Source organism: Dermochelys coriacea, chromosome 10 (genome assembly GCF_009764565.3).
Source record: "Dermochelys coriacea isolate rDerCor1 chromosome 10, rDerCor1.pri.v4, whole genome shotgun sequence".
NCBI lineage: Eukaryota > Metazoa > Chordata > Testudines > Dermochelyidae > Dermochelys > Dermochelys coriacea.
In genome coordinates this window covers 79,194,947-79,212,361 of record NC_050077.1, presented here as the reverse complement: position 1 = coordinate 79,212,361, position 17,415 = coordinate 79,194,947, and the positions used below count along the sequence as shown (strand labels likewise).

Below are 17,415 nucleotides of genomic sequence, written 5' to 3'. Positions count from 1 at the left end.
TGCAGAGCCATTGGCCATTATCTTTGAAAACTCATGGCAATCGGGGGAGGTCCCGGACGACTGGAAAAAGGCTAATGTAGTGCCCATCTTTAAAAAAGGGAAGAAGGAGCATCCTGAGAACTACAGGCCAGTCAGCCTCACCTTGGTTCCTGGAAAAATCTTGGAGCAGGTCCTCAAGGAATCAATTCTGAAGCACTTAGAGGAGAGGAAAGTGATCAGGAACAGTCAGCATGGATTCACCAAGGGCAAGTCATGCCTGACTAATCTAATTGCCTTCTATGACGAGATAACTGGCTCTGTGGATGAGGGGAAAGCAGTGGATGTGTTGTTCCTTGACTTTAGCAAAGCTTTTGACACGGTCTCCCACAGTATTCTTGCCAGCAAGTTAAAGAAGTATGGACTGGATGAATGGACTATAAGGTGGACAGAAAGTTGACTAGATTGTCAGGCTCAATTGTCAGGGTAGTGATCAATGGCTCAATGTCTAGTTGGCAGGTGGTATCAAGTAGAGTACCCCAAGGGTCGGTCCTGGGGACGGTTTTGTTCAATATCTTCATAAATGATCTGGAGGATGGTGTGGATTGCACCCTCAGCAAGTTTGCAGATGACACTAAACTGGGAGGAGAGATAGATACGCTGGAGGATAGGGATAGGATACAGAGGGACCTAGACAAATTAGAGGATTGGGCCAAAAGAAATTTGATTAGGTTCAACAAGGACAAGTGCAGAGTCCTGCACTTAGAACGGAAGAATGCCATGCACCGCTACAGACTAGGGACCGAATGGCTAGCCAGCAGTTTCTCAGAAAAGGACTTGGGGGTTACAGTGGACGAGAAGCTGGATATGTGTCAACAGTGTGCCATTGTTGCCAAGAAGGCCAATGGCATTTTGGGATGTGTAAGTAGGAGCATTGCCAGTAGATCGAGGGACGAGATCATTCTCCTCTAGTCGACATTAGTGAAGCCTCATGTGGAGTTCTGTGTCCAGTTTTGGGACCCACACTAAGAGAAGGATGTGGAAAAATTGGAAAGCGTCCAGTGGAGGGCAACAAATATGATTAGGGGACTGGAACACATGATTTATGAGGAGAGGCTGAGGGAACTGGGATTATTTAGTTTGCGGAAGAGAAGAATGAGGGGAGGATTTGATAGCTGCTTTCATCTACCTGAAAGGGGGTTCCAAAGAGGATGGATCTAGACTGTTCTCAGTGGTGGCAGATGACAGAACAAGGATTAATGGTCTCAAGTTGCAGTGGGGGAGGTTTAGGTTGGATATTAGGAAAAAAAATTTCACTAGGAGGGTGGTGAAGCACTGGAATGCGTTACCTAGGGAGGTGGTGGAATCTCCTTCCCTAGAAGTTTAAGGTCAGGCTTGACAAAGCCCTGGCTGGGATGATTTAGTTGGGGATTGATCCTGCTTTGAGCAGGGGGTTGGACTAGATGACCTCCTGAGGTCCCTTCCAACCCTGATATTCTATGAATCTGGACCGAAACAGCTGTATAAGCTCACATGTTGCTTCACACCGCAATCAGGTCGCAGCTTGTCATGGCATACCCACACTAGCTTTGATCTAGCTAGACCAAAGCTACCTTGAGTAACAATAGCAGTGTAGCCGCAGCAGCCTGGGTAGCAAAGCTTGTGCATGTATCCTGGGTCCTGTAGCTGGGACGCTAGCCCATGCTGCTACCCCCACTGCTGCAGCTACACTGTTATTGTTACTCGGGTATGTCTACATAAGTTGCAAGCCCATCTCCTGATGGCAGTGTAGACGTACCAATGTGGCTTGGCACAGGCAGCATGTGGCAGAGGAAAGGGATTAGACCTGATGTCTCCCAAGTGCAAGGCTAGCCCCATAATCACTGACCATCCTTTAGGCACTGCCACAGTGCAAAAAAAGTAAGTAATAGTGGCAGCCAATGCTTGTGCTACCCACGTTCTGTGGATCAAGTACTTCAGTCTTCAGAGCCAACCACATCTCTGGCCCCATTTATAAAAATGCCAGCATGTAAATGAAATGCTCCCTATCTGTATGGCCGCAATTCAACAATGCAAAGAAGCCATGGCAATAAGTAGTATCAATGGATTATTATGCACACGGCGCTCTTTTTTGCTAGAGGGGTATCCTTACGACCCCCGCCCCCATGAATAAACGCAAAGAGCAGCAAAAATGGAGGCTTACTCATTGGCATGATGGTGGACTTTGTCTTTCACAGCAGTTCAGCTACCCCAAAATTAGAATTAGTAAGAGATGCAGAGATACAGTAAAGCTGCTTTGATGTTTGGCTGCGTGATTGAGGTTTAAAATCATCGCTGTTCAGTCTTAGCATGCCAAAGGTAATTAGATAACAGGATACCATAAGCTGTCATTTCCTATAAACATATTTTAAAGTGGTCTTTAGATGACCTTTACTGTATGCAGTGGCTTCATTTGCTCTATGCTCCTCCAATGGATTTATTTTGAAAATTAGACACGTTTGCTGGTCTGTGGTCTAGGATGCCAGATAGGAGAAATAGCATAGATTCTGCAGGGGAACAAAATATACACGGTGATGAGAAAACAGTCCTGACAAGCTGTTTTATACTCTTTAGATAGCATATTTGTACCTGTATGAGCCAAATTCAGATTTTGTGTAAGCAGATGCAAGTCCACTGACTTTACATGCAAGACTAAATCTGCTGTTTGAAGCAGTGGAAATTTACTTATCATAAAGGTCATTAACAGGAGAGGTAGACGGGGAATAGAAAAAGATGGATAATTTTAGGACTAATTACATTTTCAGCTGAACATGCCAAGGTATAAAGTCTGATGCATCAGGGCACCAGGCAATCACCCAAGGGTCAGGAAGGAAATCTTCCCCCACCCATCAGAGGCAGGATTACACAACTGGCCAGGTGCATTATGGTCCCAATCCAGAGACGGTACACAGCCAAGCGAGGACCGAGTGTCCTGATCTGATACAGCAGGCCCTAAGTTCTTATATCTTCATCTAGACAAAGGAGGTTTTTAATATAAATCAAAGCAGAAACACATTCCTTTCAAATACACTATTCGATCTGGCTTTGCAGAAGAGCAACAGATTCCATGCCATCAGTAGCTGCTGGCTGGGGCAGCACTTCCTGCCTTACAAACCTCCAGAGTGGAACAAAGAGAAAAGATAGAGAAGAAAAAGGACTTGAATAAAGTGGTAGCAGTGCCAGGTTTGCCTTTCCTACATTCAGAAGACACCTGTCATCCCAGGGCAGTGCCCAAAGGGCTTCTAAAATTGCCATGCTGCTCAGCAGTTCTTTCTTCACCTTTTGAGCTTCCAAGCATAATGGAATTGAGGAAAAAACAAAACAAAACCCCAAACAGACATAATGACGACAGCAGTTATCAAAATAATTCTAAAGCTCTGGGAAGATTTCATGAAAATTACATAGATCGATGGCTACTTTCCATTGCTAGGACATATGAACATGGGGGGAGCGGGGGTTATGCTTCTAAAAACACCCAGTGAGTCATTTCCTACTGTATATAGCAGTAGTTTTCAACCTGTGAACTGTGACCTCTGGGTGTCCGCAGACTAGGTCTAAGGGGTCCACAAAAGGCTGTTACCATAGCACAGTGGTTTTCAACCTGTGGTCCATGGTGGACCACTGGGGGTCCGCAACCCCTGGGGGTCTGGGGGCTATGTCTAAGATTTCCAAAGGGGTCTGCACCTCCATTTGAAATTTGTTAGGGGTCCTCAAATGAAAAAAGGTTGAAAATCACTGGTCTAAAGCTCTGGAGTTATCTTTCCTAACTCAACATATATAAGAATGGACAAAGAAAGTGGTGTCAGTTGTTTACTGGAGTGTTTCAAAAATAATGGAGCTAGCCTATTATTAAATATTTTCCACAAAGATTTTAAATAAGAATTCCTCTGTTACAGTTGTCATTTCTGGAAATTAAGGAAGGGTCTGATATCATTAAATAATGGTTTGAGGCTTCAGTAATTCAGGCAGAGGTTAGAAGTCTATTACAGGAGTGGGTGGGTGAGGTTCTGGGGCCTGCAAGGTGCAGGAAGTCAGACTAGATGATCATGATGGTCCCTTCTGGCCTTGAAGTCTATGGTCATCTCGGTTTGAACTGAAATATAAAACCAAGGTCCTGAACACTTGTATCAAGGAAACACCATCATGTCTGGGTTACATTTTGTTTAAATTGATCATGTTTTTCAAAAAAATCCCATTTCTGTTAGCACCCCCTTCAAATGGTACGTATGGAATTTTAAAGGTTCGCACAACTTTTCATTTCTTATTAATTTCCTCTGGTGGTATTTTTAAGGGTCTTTTCAGCAAGGGAGAGTGGCCGCTTACAGCAGCATCTACACCAAAGGTGGTTGTGCCCATCCTCTTTCCCTGCTCTATGTTTATTCCTGCCTCAAGGTCTGCTTGAGCCTAATTTGAAAGCTGGGATCCCAGGCCAAGAGGGTTGGGTTGTTTTCAGGTGCAACTGGAGCCAGACACGTGTAGCAGGGTGACCACCATTTCAAAATGCAAAAACAGGACACATGGAGGAGCCCTGCCCCCCCTCCATGGCCCCACCTCATGCTCCTCCTCTTCCCCCTGAGGCCCCGCCAGAATCTGAAGCATGGCAGTGGTAAGAGCTGCCCAAGGAGCCCAGGCTGCTGAGGTGACCATACTTGAGTAGTTTACAAAACAATCCCCATACATACCACAGATTGTAAAGCGCTTTGAGATCTTTCTGGAGGCAAGGTGCTATATAAATGCAAGATCATTTCCAGGAGACCCTATCTTTCTCATTTGTCATGAACTCCCAAACTTCAATAGACTCATCTCCCCATAATCTTATTCTGCTATTAGAGGTAGATTTATTTGAATTTTAGAATTCAAGAGAAAGTCAGACCCTGCTGGTCAAGGCATCTTGCAATTGAGGGATTTATAAAGTAATTGAACTTCATTTTTAAAATCTCATCAGATTCACTGGTTAATACTCCCATATCAAATCTAATTAAATTTTTTAAAAATACTTTCTAATTCCCCTCACACGTGATCTCACTTGGCAGCCAATAGATGAGCTTTTCCTGTTATTTTCATCATTTCTTCAATGACATGAAGACCCTAGTTTTTAAGAACAAGCAAGATTCTTAAAGCATATTGTTTATATTTATTATACCAGAATCTGGGAGATCCCAGGGCCAGACAATGTTTCTTTGTGTTTTTAAATCTTCGCAAACTAAAAAGCACAAATCCCTGGTCTGGAAGACAACAACAAATGGGTGTTGCGACTATCACCCATTAACAGTGTCCAAGTCAACTTCCATATATACTGTTGGCTTTTCTAATCTATCTGGCCCCCCATCACCATACTCCCCGAGCGTCTCGCAATCCTTATGCATTTGTCCTCATACCACTGCTATGAGGTAAGGTGGTGCTATCATCCATATTTCACAGATGGGGGGACTGAGGCCCAGAGAGGCTAAGGCCCAGATCCACAAATCAGGCACCTAAGTCCCCATTTTGGCTCCACAAAACTGCCACCAAACCCTATAGGTGCCTAAACTCACTCAGGACCTAAGTTTTCAGGGTAAAAAGTTCCCTGCGTGCCTAAGTTCCCACCTCTGGGCACGCACACTGCTGCTCAGTGCTCAGGCCTGGATGCCTATCTCCTGCCTAAGCCCCAGAGTGATCCGGGAGAACACAGGTGTTTGTCTCCCTAACTTGCATGCGGGACCCAATCCAGAAGGCAGCCTTCGAGTGCACTTGCCGCAACAGGTCCCATTTAAAAACTGGCTAGAGGATGAGGTGGTGGTAGTGCTGCCCTTATAACTTGTAGCCCAGTGATTAGAGCATCTGTCTGAGAGACCCAGGTTCAATTCCCGCCATCTACTAGATGGGGAGAAAGGATTTGAACAAGGGTCTCCAACCTCTCAGGAATGTGCTCTATCCAATGAGCTCTGGGATATTCTGGAGTAGGCTCCCTCTGTCTCTCTGGTTGAAGCTGTTCCTTGGTGGATAAGTGATGAGAGTCATTGGAGTAGAGGGACTGGACCTTGGTGGGTGCGCAAACGAGAATCCTCACTGGCTCTCTCTCATTGCTGATCCACAGAGGAACAGCTTCACAGGAGAGACAGAGGGAGTCCCCACATCTTGCTCTCCCATAGCTCAGTGCTTAGCACACACCCCGGAGAGGCAGGAGACCTCTGTGCAAATCCTTTCTCCCCACAGGCAGAGAGGGGAACTGACCCTGGGCCTCCCAGGTGAGTGCTCTAACCCTGAGCTAAAAGTTATAAGGCGGGCAGTGACACTTCCTCCTCTGGCAGTTTTGGAGAGAGGCAGGCACCTCACTCATTCTCCCAATAAACGACTTAGGCACCTAAGCCACCTGACTCCAGAAACAGGTTCCTGTTCATGGACATCTAGCAAAGCCAGCTGCCTCCCTACAGCCCAGACTTGCATACCGATCTCCATGAGAGAGGTGGGGCTTCGCACATCTCCCTCATCTGCATCTCCCATTGGCTAGCCTAGGCAGCTTCCTGCCAGCTGGCTTTTGTGGATCGCATTCTAAGATGCCCATCTCCTCCCATTCATTGTATAGCAAGCCTAGGCACCTAATTCAGGCTGTGTGCACCCCAATGTCATTCCAGGGCTTTTCTAGGTGCTGCAACGCTCAGCATCGCAATACCTAAGTCCCTTTGTAGATCCAGGCTTAAGTGACTTGGCCATGGACAGCCAGGAAGCAGAGGAAAGAACTGAACCTGAGTTTCCCAGTTCTCAAGCTAGTGTCCTAATGGGACCATCCTTCTTGTATTTATAGAATGACTAGGCACCACCAAAAAACTAAAATTGTAGCATTGGAATCAATGCAAAAGAGAAACAGTAAAAAAGGAGAGAAGAGACGGACATTGAGGATTTTTGCCATTTTTAAAAATTTTAATTTTACCACTATTTTATACTTACGTGCTGGTAGCATGACATGGCCAACCATTCCCATCTCTGGAGTGAAGTCATTAGAATGTATTTCCCCCCTTGAAGCTCGGTTTTGTACCTCCTGTTTTCATGCTCTCGCTAATAATAATGTGTTGTGCTAAAGCATCTTCCATCCAAGAGAGTCTCAATGCACTCAGCAATCAGTATCTCAGAACAGTCCCACCTAGTCTGCCTGGATTACCCCCATGCTCCAGATGTGGCAAAAGCAGGCACAAAGCAGTTAAAGGTCACACACAGTGAATCAGTGGCCAAGCCTGGAATAAAACCTATACCATTCATAATCATGTGCCTCGGGAGGCTACTGCAAGGTCTAATTCATTAGACGTATGGGAAGCCATTTGAGTTCTGTGTGTGGAAGGTACAATAGAAATGCAAAGCATTGTTATTAGTAATCAATCTATGTGAGCTGGAGTTTAACCAGGGGATGAAATGGAGCTGCAAGGAAACATGGATTTTAATAACATTGTCGGGTTCCTTGGAGTATCACCTCTACTGTATTTTATTAAGCTTCCTCTCTGCAAGGCTCATCTTTAAGCCCAGGCATTTGAAGAGCAGGATATCTAAAAGGCAGGGGAGTTTTATCTGGGTTAGAGATGTTTATTATCTATCTTGTTTATTCATAGAGGGACAGCAAGTTCACAGTACTATGTATCCATGAAAAAAAAAAATGTACAGCCTCATAGAAATTAAGTGTGACAGGTCACCCAGTGCCTGGGATAGGTGCTAGCGTTTGAGTGATTTACCTCTTTACAAACCAAATATGAATGAAGACAACGACATTTTCAGCATGATTTTAGGAGCCTTAATTTCTGCGGGCTAAACTTCAGCCTGATTTTTACAAGTGCCAAGAAACCACCACTCTAATTATACAATATAGACGGGACCGCAAGAGGTCGTCTAGTCCATGCTTCTGCACTGAGTCATGATTAAGTGGGTCAATGGGAGCGGCTGGGGCTTAGCACTTTGTAAAAATCAGAGCTAACATGTGTTGAGTGGGAATCCCAAAACCTTGTTAATTTTTACCTTAACCGCTCTGTGCTTAAATAAATGCTCAAGGTTGTCGTACGATATTTTTAAATTCTCCTTGTGTGCCATACAAAACACCACCCTGCTAGCAAGCAGAGATGACAGAGGACATGCATAGGCCAGCCTAAATGAGAAAAATCAAGGCAGCATGCTTTCTGCCTGAAGGCCAGTGATTGGTGACGGCACAATTCCTCAGTGAGGCCTAGAAATTGACAGTTTTTGACAGCATTCCCTATCATTAGGACTCACTTGCTGTCTTCCCAGCCTAGATCCAAGCAAACACTGCTGACCGATTCCACACAGAATATGCCACAGTTTGATATGCAGAATGAGATTCAGTTGTCACTGCACAAAGAAATTGGAGAGCAATTGCATGAGAAGTCACTGGTGCATTAAGCTATCCTGGGATACCTAGCCCCCTCGCCCTTGTGATGGACACCATTGGCTAGAAGCCGTAATGTATCAACATAACCATGAATGTGTTTATTGTCCCAGAGGTTCTATTACAGCTAGACATAACCAAACTGCCTTAACTTGTTGCATTACAATCCTCATTTCTGCAAGATTTATTGTTTAGAGTCAACTCCAAAATGAGGGCCTGGATCCAGCCTGCAGCTCGTATTATAGGATTGCTGGATTATTTATTAACTTTTCTGTCCACAAAGACGTGCACTGTTTGAAATAAATACTGCAGGAACCTTACTTTCCCTCCGTACTAATGCTTACACCCCCCCCACCAAAAAAAAAAAGGGGGGGGGAGGAAGAGAAGCAGCAGAGAGCAAGGCAAAGACAAGAAGAAATAGTACTTAGTGTGTATACATAGGGCTTTGCATTCACAAGAGCATCCTGTGAGGTGGGAAAAATATCACTGTACCCATTTCATAGACAGGGAAACTGAGGCTCAGGGCAGGGAATAGGCCCCCCAGCAGGTCAGCAGTAAAGACAGAGTTAGAATTTAGAAGTCCCTGTCTCCCAGAAGGACAGAGGATGCAGAAAAACGAGGGTGGAGAACAGAGCAGAAATCAATATAAAGGGGATAGAAAGTGAGAAACAGCTAATTTTTTTTTTTTTTTTAAGGTAAAAAGTGTTTTTAAAGACCCGTAGCATAGCAGCCAATAGCCGAAATCCTGCACTCTGTATGTGATGCAACCTTGGATAACCCATTGGTCAGTGTATGTTACATACCCTCTCTGTGCCCCATCCATACTGGATAGAAGTAGAGGTAACATATGGTATCATGTGTCTCCCCAGATTTCTGCCAGGGTTTACATGCCCTGCCCTGACTCCCGCTGAATGCCACCAGAGCCTTTAAATTGTGCCCCTGACACTATCAACACAAGCCTGCCTCGTTAGCTCAAGCTGTAAAGACCCATGTTGTGAGCTCGAGAGCTCCCCAGGGTTAGGTGACCAGACAGCAAGTGTGAAAAGTCGGGGCAGGGGCTGGGAAGGTAATAGGAGCCTATATAAGAAAAAGCCCCAAATATTGGGACTGTCCTTATAAAAGCAGAACACCTGGTCACCCTAGGCCAAGGAGGTGGCCTTCAGTCTTGCATAACCCTCAGGCCACAGGAAGCAGCAGATCTCCAACAAGATTCCCTCTCTAGCACCTTTGTCAGTTTGGAGCTCCCCATGCTGCAGCATGAAGTTCCTGATACACTGGTGCCCTCTGGCTCTGCAAACATAACAGGGGCTGTAAAACCACTGTGAATTCCTCTGAGGGGATTCCTTTAACGAACCCAGCATATAATCTTAGTCCAGTGAAAACAAACTGACCAATGCAGTCTGCAAACAGCATCAGTTCTGAACTGATTACAGCCCAACCTAAGAACAGTAGCCTCAGACTGTGCTCAGACGAGTGTAATTCATGCACCACTCTCTGCACGGTCTGCATCTGTTTTAGCACGACTGTTCCTCCTTATACGACCCACAGTGCTGTGATATATGGCAATTGTACAGTATTTTATAGGAGCTGTTTGCCAAATGTAAAGGAAGGTTTCTTGCCAGAGGACTTCCTTCTGTTGCTATTGATACACACGTCTGCAAAGGTTTGTTACATGCCACCAAAAGGATTAAAGCTTAACATAAGAAAAAAGAAAAGGAGTACTTGTGGCACCTTAGAGACTAACAAATTTATTAGAGCATAAGCTTTCGTGAGCTACAGCTCACTGCATCCGATGAAGTGAGCTGTAGCTCACGAAAGCTTATGCTCTAATAAATTTGTTAGTCTCTAAGGTGCCACAAGTACTCCTTTTCTTTTTGCGAATACAGACTAACACGGCTGCTACTCTGAAACCTAACATAAGAAATATTGCTGCAGAGGTGCTGGAGACAGCAGCCACAGGGCAATAACGTAGCCACGCCAGCTACTGTATCAACAGTGTCCTACTGTAAGCAGCTTGGACTTTAATGCATGAGGCTTTTGCCTCTCTGAACAATGTAGTGCAAACAACAAAGGCACTTCCATGGGAAATGTTCTGCGAGCCCATGGCATTGCTGGCTCGCCAAGACCTCAAAGTGGCCAGCTCTTGCATGGATGCACCTGAAAAATCTTTAGACAAGCTGATCACTATGATTTGTAATAAAAATACTGAGTAGTCTCTCCCTGCCCCTCTTCCTGTTGGCATTTCCCAAGAAAGAGAGGCTCCTTGGGCCAGTGTGTAACTGTATGGCCCCCCCTCTACCCAGAGGTTACCCCTGACCACCCACCTTGCAAGAGCCCCTGGAGCAGACAGCCTGACAGTGGTGGAGGGAAGGAGAAGGGGCCACAGCCAAGATGCTCCACACCTGGTTATCCCCAGCTGCTGGAATGCCCATATGGGCAATTATTACCTAGACACAGACCTCAGAGTGAGGGAGCAAGCACATTGTCTCCCCCTCAGTCCCTGTACTGACACAGTGGGGAATTCTCCGCCCCACCCTAGAGAGGTTAAGCAGTCCCTGCACTGGAGCCCAGATTTCCTCACACCATTAGGCCAAATGCTAGTTAGGTGCAATGTCAGTAGCAGGCATGGTTGAAATTGTTTTGACCCGGCCTATGTTAGCACTTAGATGGCTTTCCTCATTGGCTCAGGTGGAAACAAGTGCTGAAAGCCAGTCAGTTTTCCTGGTATGCAGGCATGACTAGGGAGTTTTTGCTGAGTTTGCCAGCCTGACTCATTTCCATGGAGAGAGGACTGGTCGTAACAGGATTTAGCAGGACTAGATTATCTGTCAAGGATTAAACCCTACCAGGAGACAGCATTAAGAAGAGATTATTTTGTGATTTAAAAAAAAAAAAAATCATTCGTTGAAGGAGATCACAAGATTATCCTGCAACAAGATTCATTTATGGAGACACAATGATGGACAACTGGGGAAGGGGACATTGCTGTCTTAACATGCTCTCCAATGTGGAATCATCCAAGTATATGATCATCCAGTGAGGGCTCTGGGAGGGAAAAGCATCCAAGATACCAGTGATGCCTTCCCCAGTTTGAGAGAGAAACTTCTAGAGAAGATCAAGTCAGAGGTCATTAATTTATTTCTTAACTGGTAGTTTCTTAACTGGCCCTAATTTCTGAAGCATTATTAGCCTTCTAACACAGTCATCCAGTAGATGGAAGCCAGAGCTTGGGAGACGAGCAGCATCTAAATGGAGATTTGCAGTGAGTCCAGCTCTTTTCACTTTCCAGAAAGTTGGTGGCAGGACTGGTTGGGAATATTTTAGCTCTGCATAGAAAGGGTATTTCTGCCTTACAGCCTATGAGAGAAGAAGAAAAACAGAAGGGAAGAAAGAGAAAAAGAAGAAGAAGAAAAAAAGAGCTGATTCCTCAAAGCCAAGAATGGATTCTGGAAATTCATGGGTGGGAATGAGGCAAAGGAAACACGTTGATTTGAAACCCCCTGATACAAACCTGCCTCTAAAGCTTTGGTTCTGGGTCAGTCCAAAACCCAAAGTGGCCTTTGGCATTCTAGAGTGAGGGCATGCTATGGGCAAGATGGCAGAGATCCTCTCAAGAAAGCTTATGCTCAAATAAATTTATTCGTCTAAGGTGCCACAAGTACCCCTTTTCTTTTTGCGAATACAGACTAACACGGCTGCTACTCTGAAACCTCCCAAGAAACTGGATCTTAGTGGCATTAAATCTGAACAGGAACCCAAACTGAACCAAAGCCAGATTCAGACACTGTTTCTTCACCTTTGTCCTAGTTAAAACAGGAGAGTTACTCTCTATTCCAAGTTTCATAGTAGCAGCTGTGTTAGTCTGTATTCGCAAAAAGAAAAGGAGTACTTGTGGCACCTTAGAGACTAACAAATTTATTAGAGCATAAGCTTTCGTGAGCTACAGCTCACTTCATCTATTCCAAGTCTCTCTTTCTCAGTAACAGGCTCAGAGAAGTATTCAGGCAAAGGAGAAAGCAGTCCCAATGGCTAATTGAGAACCAAACCTACAAATCAAAGAGCTTAGTGCTATCCTCTTATGTTCTGGAGTTGCACGTAGTTACACAACTTTGGGACTCTCATCTGGGACTGCATCCGCCCTGCTAAGTGGGACAGGGTCCTGATATGGAAAAAAGCAAATATGGTACAGAAGAGCTTAAGAACGAGTGTTACACAGCACCCATCTGACATAAAATTATGGTTGAAACCTTACCTCTTCCATACCGTTGGTTTCAATGGGAATTAGGCACTTATATACCTCTGAGGATCTGGGCCTATAAGTCTTCAGGGTTAGTATAGCTCACGAAAGACCAGTCTCAACATTCCACAAAGTATTATCCTGCAGCCAGAGCCATTTTCAGGTCATATTTCCTGGTGATTTCTCAGTGTGCCTGCTGTGAATTTCAAAGACCAAGGGGGTGGGGGAAGATACAGGATTCTACAAATGGGATACAGGATGGGCAAAATGGGATCCCATGCAAATTAGCTGTGTTCAATTCAAGAGGCTATACAAATTGTGTGGGGAAGGGAAGAAGTAGATTTTAGGGGGTATTTACATTTTATTTGAAAAATATTTTGGTGCCTGAAACCTCTCTCTCTCCCATGAATGCATCCGATGCAGTGAGCTGTAGCTCACGAAAGCTTATGCTCAAATACATTTGTTAGTCTCTAAGGTGCCACAAGTCCTCTTTTTCTTTTTCTAGTCAGTCTGTGGCTCTTATTTTTTAGCCATGTTATAGAGGGCATAATTGCAAATCATGCCCATTTAGAAACAGATTTCCATTTTTAATAAAGCCCAGCTCTGTATCCCTTTTCACATGCTGAGCAACTTGGGAGCAAGAATGACTCAGCATGAGTAAGGCTTGCAGATTCTGTCCCATGCTGATTTTAAAATGATACTTTCCACAGAAACGCTGCTTTACACCCTGTACTTTTCAAATTGCTGCCTTTCATCTTTTAACAAAGAATCAGTTAAAGCAAATCCTTCCATTCTTGCTTATAAATAGATGATCTGCATTTCTTCAGCCTCATGCACGAAGCCTGAAGTCACACTCGAACAGCACAGTGAGGTACTAGATCTCTGCCACCTTGAGACTGTAGAACACCACCTTCCAAGTAATGCAATCAAAACAATCCATCTAAAAGCATTTCATTTGGGATGGATTGATGTGAATTGTTTCAAAAAAAGCTAAAGCTCTGTGAGACAACTAATGGGTGCTTATTAGGACAGCCAATGAACTATTCAATCTACTATACAGGGAAACTAATGGGGACTGGTAGGCAAAAGACTTGGGGAGGACTAAATAAAGCACAGAGGGCCTGGTGATTGGATTAATCGGACATTTCTATGGGCAAATTTATACCTAGGTAATAAAGAAAAAATGGTGTGTAAAATACCACCACAAGCTCCACTACGGTTTTAATTTTCATTACTACTCTAATTATGGCAGTGTGGCCTACTGGGCACAGCACAGGACTGGAACTCAGGAGAGCTGGGTTCTAATCCTGCCCTCCTGGGTGATCTTGGACAAGTCACTTCATTGCTCTGTGCCTAGGTTTCCCCATCTGTAAAATGGGGATAATGATACCCAATTTCTTTATAAAGTGCTTTGAGACCTACTGATAAAAAGCACTATCTAAAAGCTAGGTATTATTCGCATATTGCACTCTGATTTGTTTCACTTGCAGGTTAGGAAATACTACCCATCAGCTTTACAAATCTGACTCATTGGAAGATCCCTCATTAATTATCAGGCAGACTCTAAAGTCCGGCACTGCCACCAGGAAGGGCTTGGCAAAGGGTGTCATCTGTAAAGTTCTTTTAGATGAAAGCCCTATGTAAAGACAAGAGATTAACATGAGACAGGGAAAACCTCCCTCAGAGCTGAGACCCCCACTCTTTACCATACTAGGTTAAGACCAACCTTGAAACCATCCCTACAATCTCCTGAACAAAAGCAGTCAAATAATTACACCCACCCTCCAGAAACAAAGAGCACTTCTTAATCAGTTCCCCCCATACCTTTAGATAGTCACAGCAGAAGGGACTCTGGAGATATCTCAGAATAATTTACAACTGTGGCAGTGAAGTGAGCTGACAGGGAAGGGAAATGCTAGTTTCCCTTAAGAAGTAAGGTCCTGAAATTTGCAATTTGGAAGTGGGAAATACCCATCTCTGAACCAGCTCTTTAACTTACTTTTAGCATTGCACCACTGGCAGCTGATGTGAGGCCCTTCCGAGATGCTCCCTGCAGGGGGTGAGTGCACAGATGGAAGCAATAACTGCTGATTCCAGGTCACAACCCTCTGCACTTCTCCCTAATGCAAGCCAGGTGCATCAGGCACTGAGTAGCTTCTGCCCTGGACAAACGTCAGTGAACCAGTGGGCTCACCAAGAGACTCCCATAGATGACTGCATCCCACCCCATTCAGGGGCATGGCCATGTCTCCCTTAAATATGCCCCATACTGTAGGGGGACCTCTTATCTAGCCAGCAGCAGTGCATCTCTGAGCTTCTGCTGTTGTAGTCATTCTCCCAGCTAACTCCTATAGCTGATGAAGAGCTTGCTGCTCTGGTAATTGATAATGGCTCTGGTATGTGCAAAGCTGGCTTTGATGGGGATGATGCTCTCTGGGCTGTCTTCCCCTTCATTGTTGGGCACCATGGGATCATGGTGGGGATGGGCCAGAAGGGCAGCTATGTGGGAGATGAAGCCCAGAGCAAGAGGGACATCCTGATCTTGAAGTACCCCACTGAGCATAGCATTGTCACCAAGTGGGATGACATGGAGAAGATCTAGCACCACACCTTCTACAATGAACTCTGGGTGGCTCGCAAAGAGCATTCTGTCCTACTCATGGAAGCCTCCTTGAATCCTAAAGCTAATAGGGAGAAGATGAATCAGATCACATGTGATACCTCCAGTGCCCCAGCTATGTATGTAGCCATCCAGGCTGTGCTGTCCCTGTATACGTCTGGCCATCCCACCAGCATTGTCATGGACTCTGGGGATAGTGTCCCCCACACTGTGCCCATCTATGAAGGCTACGCCCTGCCCCATACCATCCTGCACTGGACTTGGCCGGCCGTGATATGATCGACTTCCTCATGAAGATCCTTACCAAGAGAGGCTACAGCTTCACCACCACGGCCGAGAGGGAATTTGTGCGAGATGTCAAGGAAAAACTGTGCTATGTCACCCTGGACCTTGAGGTGGAGATGGCCATGGCCGCTTCATCTTCCTCCTTGGAGAAAAGCTATGAGCTACCTGATGGCCAGGTGATCACTATTGGGAATGAGAGGTTCAGCCATTGTCCACTGTAAATGCTTCTAAATAAACTACCTGCAAGTGTATCCACCCAACTGGAATAGTTCTGGTTCAAATAAAAACCCCTGCCACATTTCTGAGACTGATACTGAAGGTATCTGAACAACACTACTTTGTTCATGTTAAATCTCCAAGGTTGGTCTAAGCTTGAGGAGAATCACACCATGTAAAGCTGTCTGCTTGCATCATTGCTAACTGGGAGAGTCCATTATGTGATCTAAAATTGGAATGAGACTTTTTTTGGTGTGTGTGTGTGGGGGGGGGGAGCTGGTTGTAGGAATGCTAGGACCCTATGAGATTTCTGTTTGCTCTAAATAGTCTCCTCCTCCTTCCAATTATGAAATTCTCTAAGGCTTGACCCCAGTTTTGGGAGTGGGAGAAGTAATCAAGGCAGAATGCAATGACTGAACCACTAGGCATTGCAAAAGTTCTGTCTCTCTTTCTCCCTCCTCCTTCCTCTGCGAGGTTAGCACTCCAAGGAAAATAGGAGGAGACACTTGTATTCTGGAGCACCTAAGCATTACAAATAAGTTCTTTATGGCTTGGAAAAGCATGGTGCGAGGCACCATGCAACGTGGGCTGCATCTCTCACAATAGGAATGCTTAGAAGCTTCTGCATAGCTCAAGTGGAAAATCAGGTTGCTTTGGAGTTTTGCAAAACTGAAGGCCTTATGCAGTATCCTGAGTGCATTAAGAATATAGCTGACCCCTCTAACCAGGTTTGCCCATTCATAGATCTAATTCTAAAGTCTAACAGGTATCTCTTTAATGTATTAGTAGCAATAAGAGCATAAAAACATAGCTCATGCACAGCTGAGCCTTCCCTTTCCACCACCATATTGCCTTGCAGAGGACAGCAGTCTGCTGATTAACTTATATTGCCTACAGCGCAGGTGCTGGTCATGGTTACAGAACATGCACTGCAGCTGTAGGACTCAGATGCATAGCTGCCTTTGCTATGGCATCTGAATGCTAGTTCCTCCTGACTAGTCCTATCTGGGGCTGTGGTTGAGTTCTTGTGGGACTGGTGAAGTAGCTGCATTGTCCTTTAGACAAGGAGACTAACTTCCTCTTGTTAGGCTTCTCCTGTATAACTATCTGACTAAAGTTTTTTAGCTGTCCTCAATCTTGAAACTTCCCCGTTTGCCCTCCACTCACCCTGGGCCCTATAGAGAGAGAGAGAGAGAAACACACAGCCTTGTAATTTGCATAAGGCAGGAACCGAATCCGTTTTTGTTGGCACTGAATGCAGTAGAATCTCTTCTGAAAAACTTCCCACATCTAACTGTCCGGCAAGCTTTTAAATAACTTGGAGCATTGTTATCATGAAGTTGTTAAGCTAATTAAGAACCATGTTACTAAATAGTTAAGGGTAAACAGATGGGTACATACATCCGATGAAGTGAACTGTAGCTTAACATTATGGGGGGCATAAGTTTCACAGATACAGAAATGAGCTTGTTTTTCAAAAAGAAAGCACTAGAGAAATTAAGAAAAGAAGTACTTGTGGCACCTTAGAGACTAACAAATTTATTTGAGCATAAGCTTTCGTGAGCTACAGCTCACTTAATGCATCCGATGAAGTGAGCTGTAGCTCACGAAAGCTTATGCTCAAATAAATTTGTTAGTCTCTAAGGTGCCACAAGTACTCCTTTTCTTTTTGCGAAT

At 44.8% G+C, this 17,415-nt stretch overlaps 1 long non-coding RNA gene and 1 pseudogene across 3 annotated transcripts in view; one reads left to right on the top strand and one right to left on the bottom strand.

Moving 5' to 3' along the window:
• Window positions 1-14,829, bottom strand: part of LOC119862801 — a 40,159-nt gene extending 25,330 nt beyond the window's left edge. The window contains exon 1 of one of the 3 annotated variants that reach the window (XR_005295380.2): window positions 14,617-14,829. This is a non-coding gene — a long non-coding RNA (uncharacterized LOC119862801). Of the gene's footprint in view, window positions 1-14,441; window positions 14,576-14,616 lie in introns of those variants that run through there. The other 2 variants (XR_005295378.2, XR_005295377.2) reach the window with 2 other exon arrangements.
• Window positions 14,830-14,950: 121 nt separating this feature from the next.
• On the top strand, window positions 14,951-17,134 carry LOC119862478 (annotated as a pseudogene).
• Window positions 17,135-17,415: the final 281 nt, after the last annotated feature.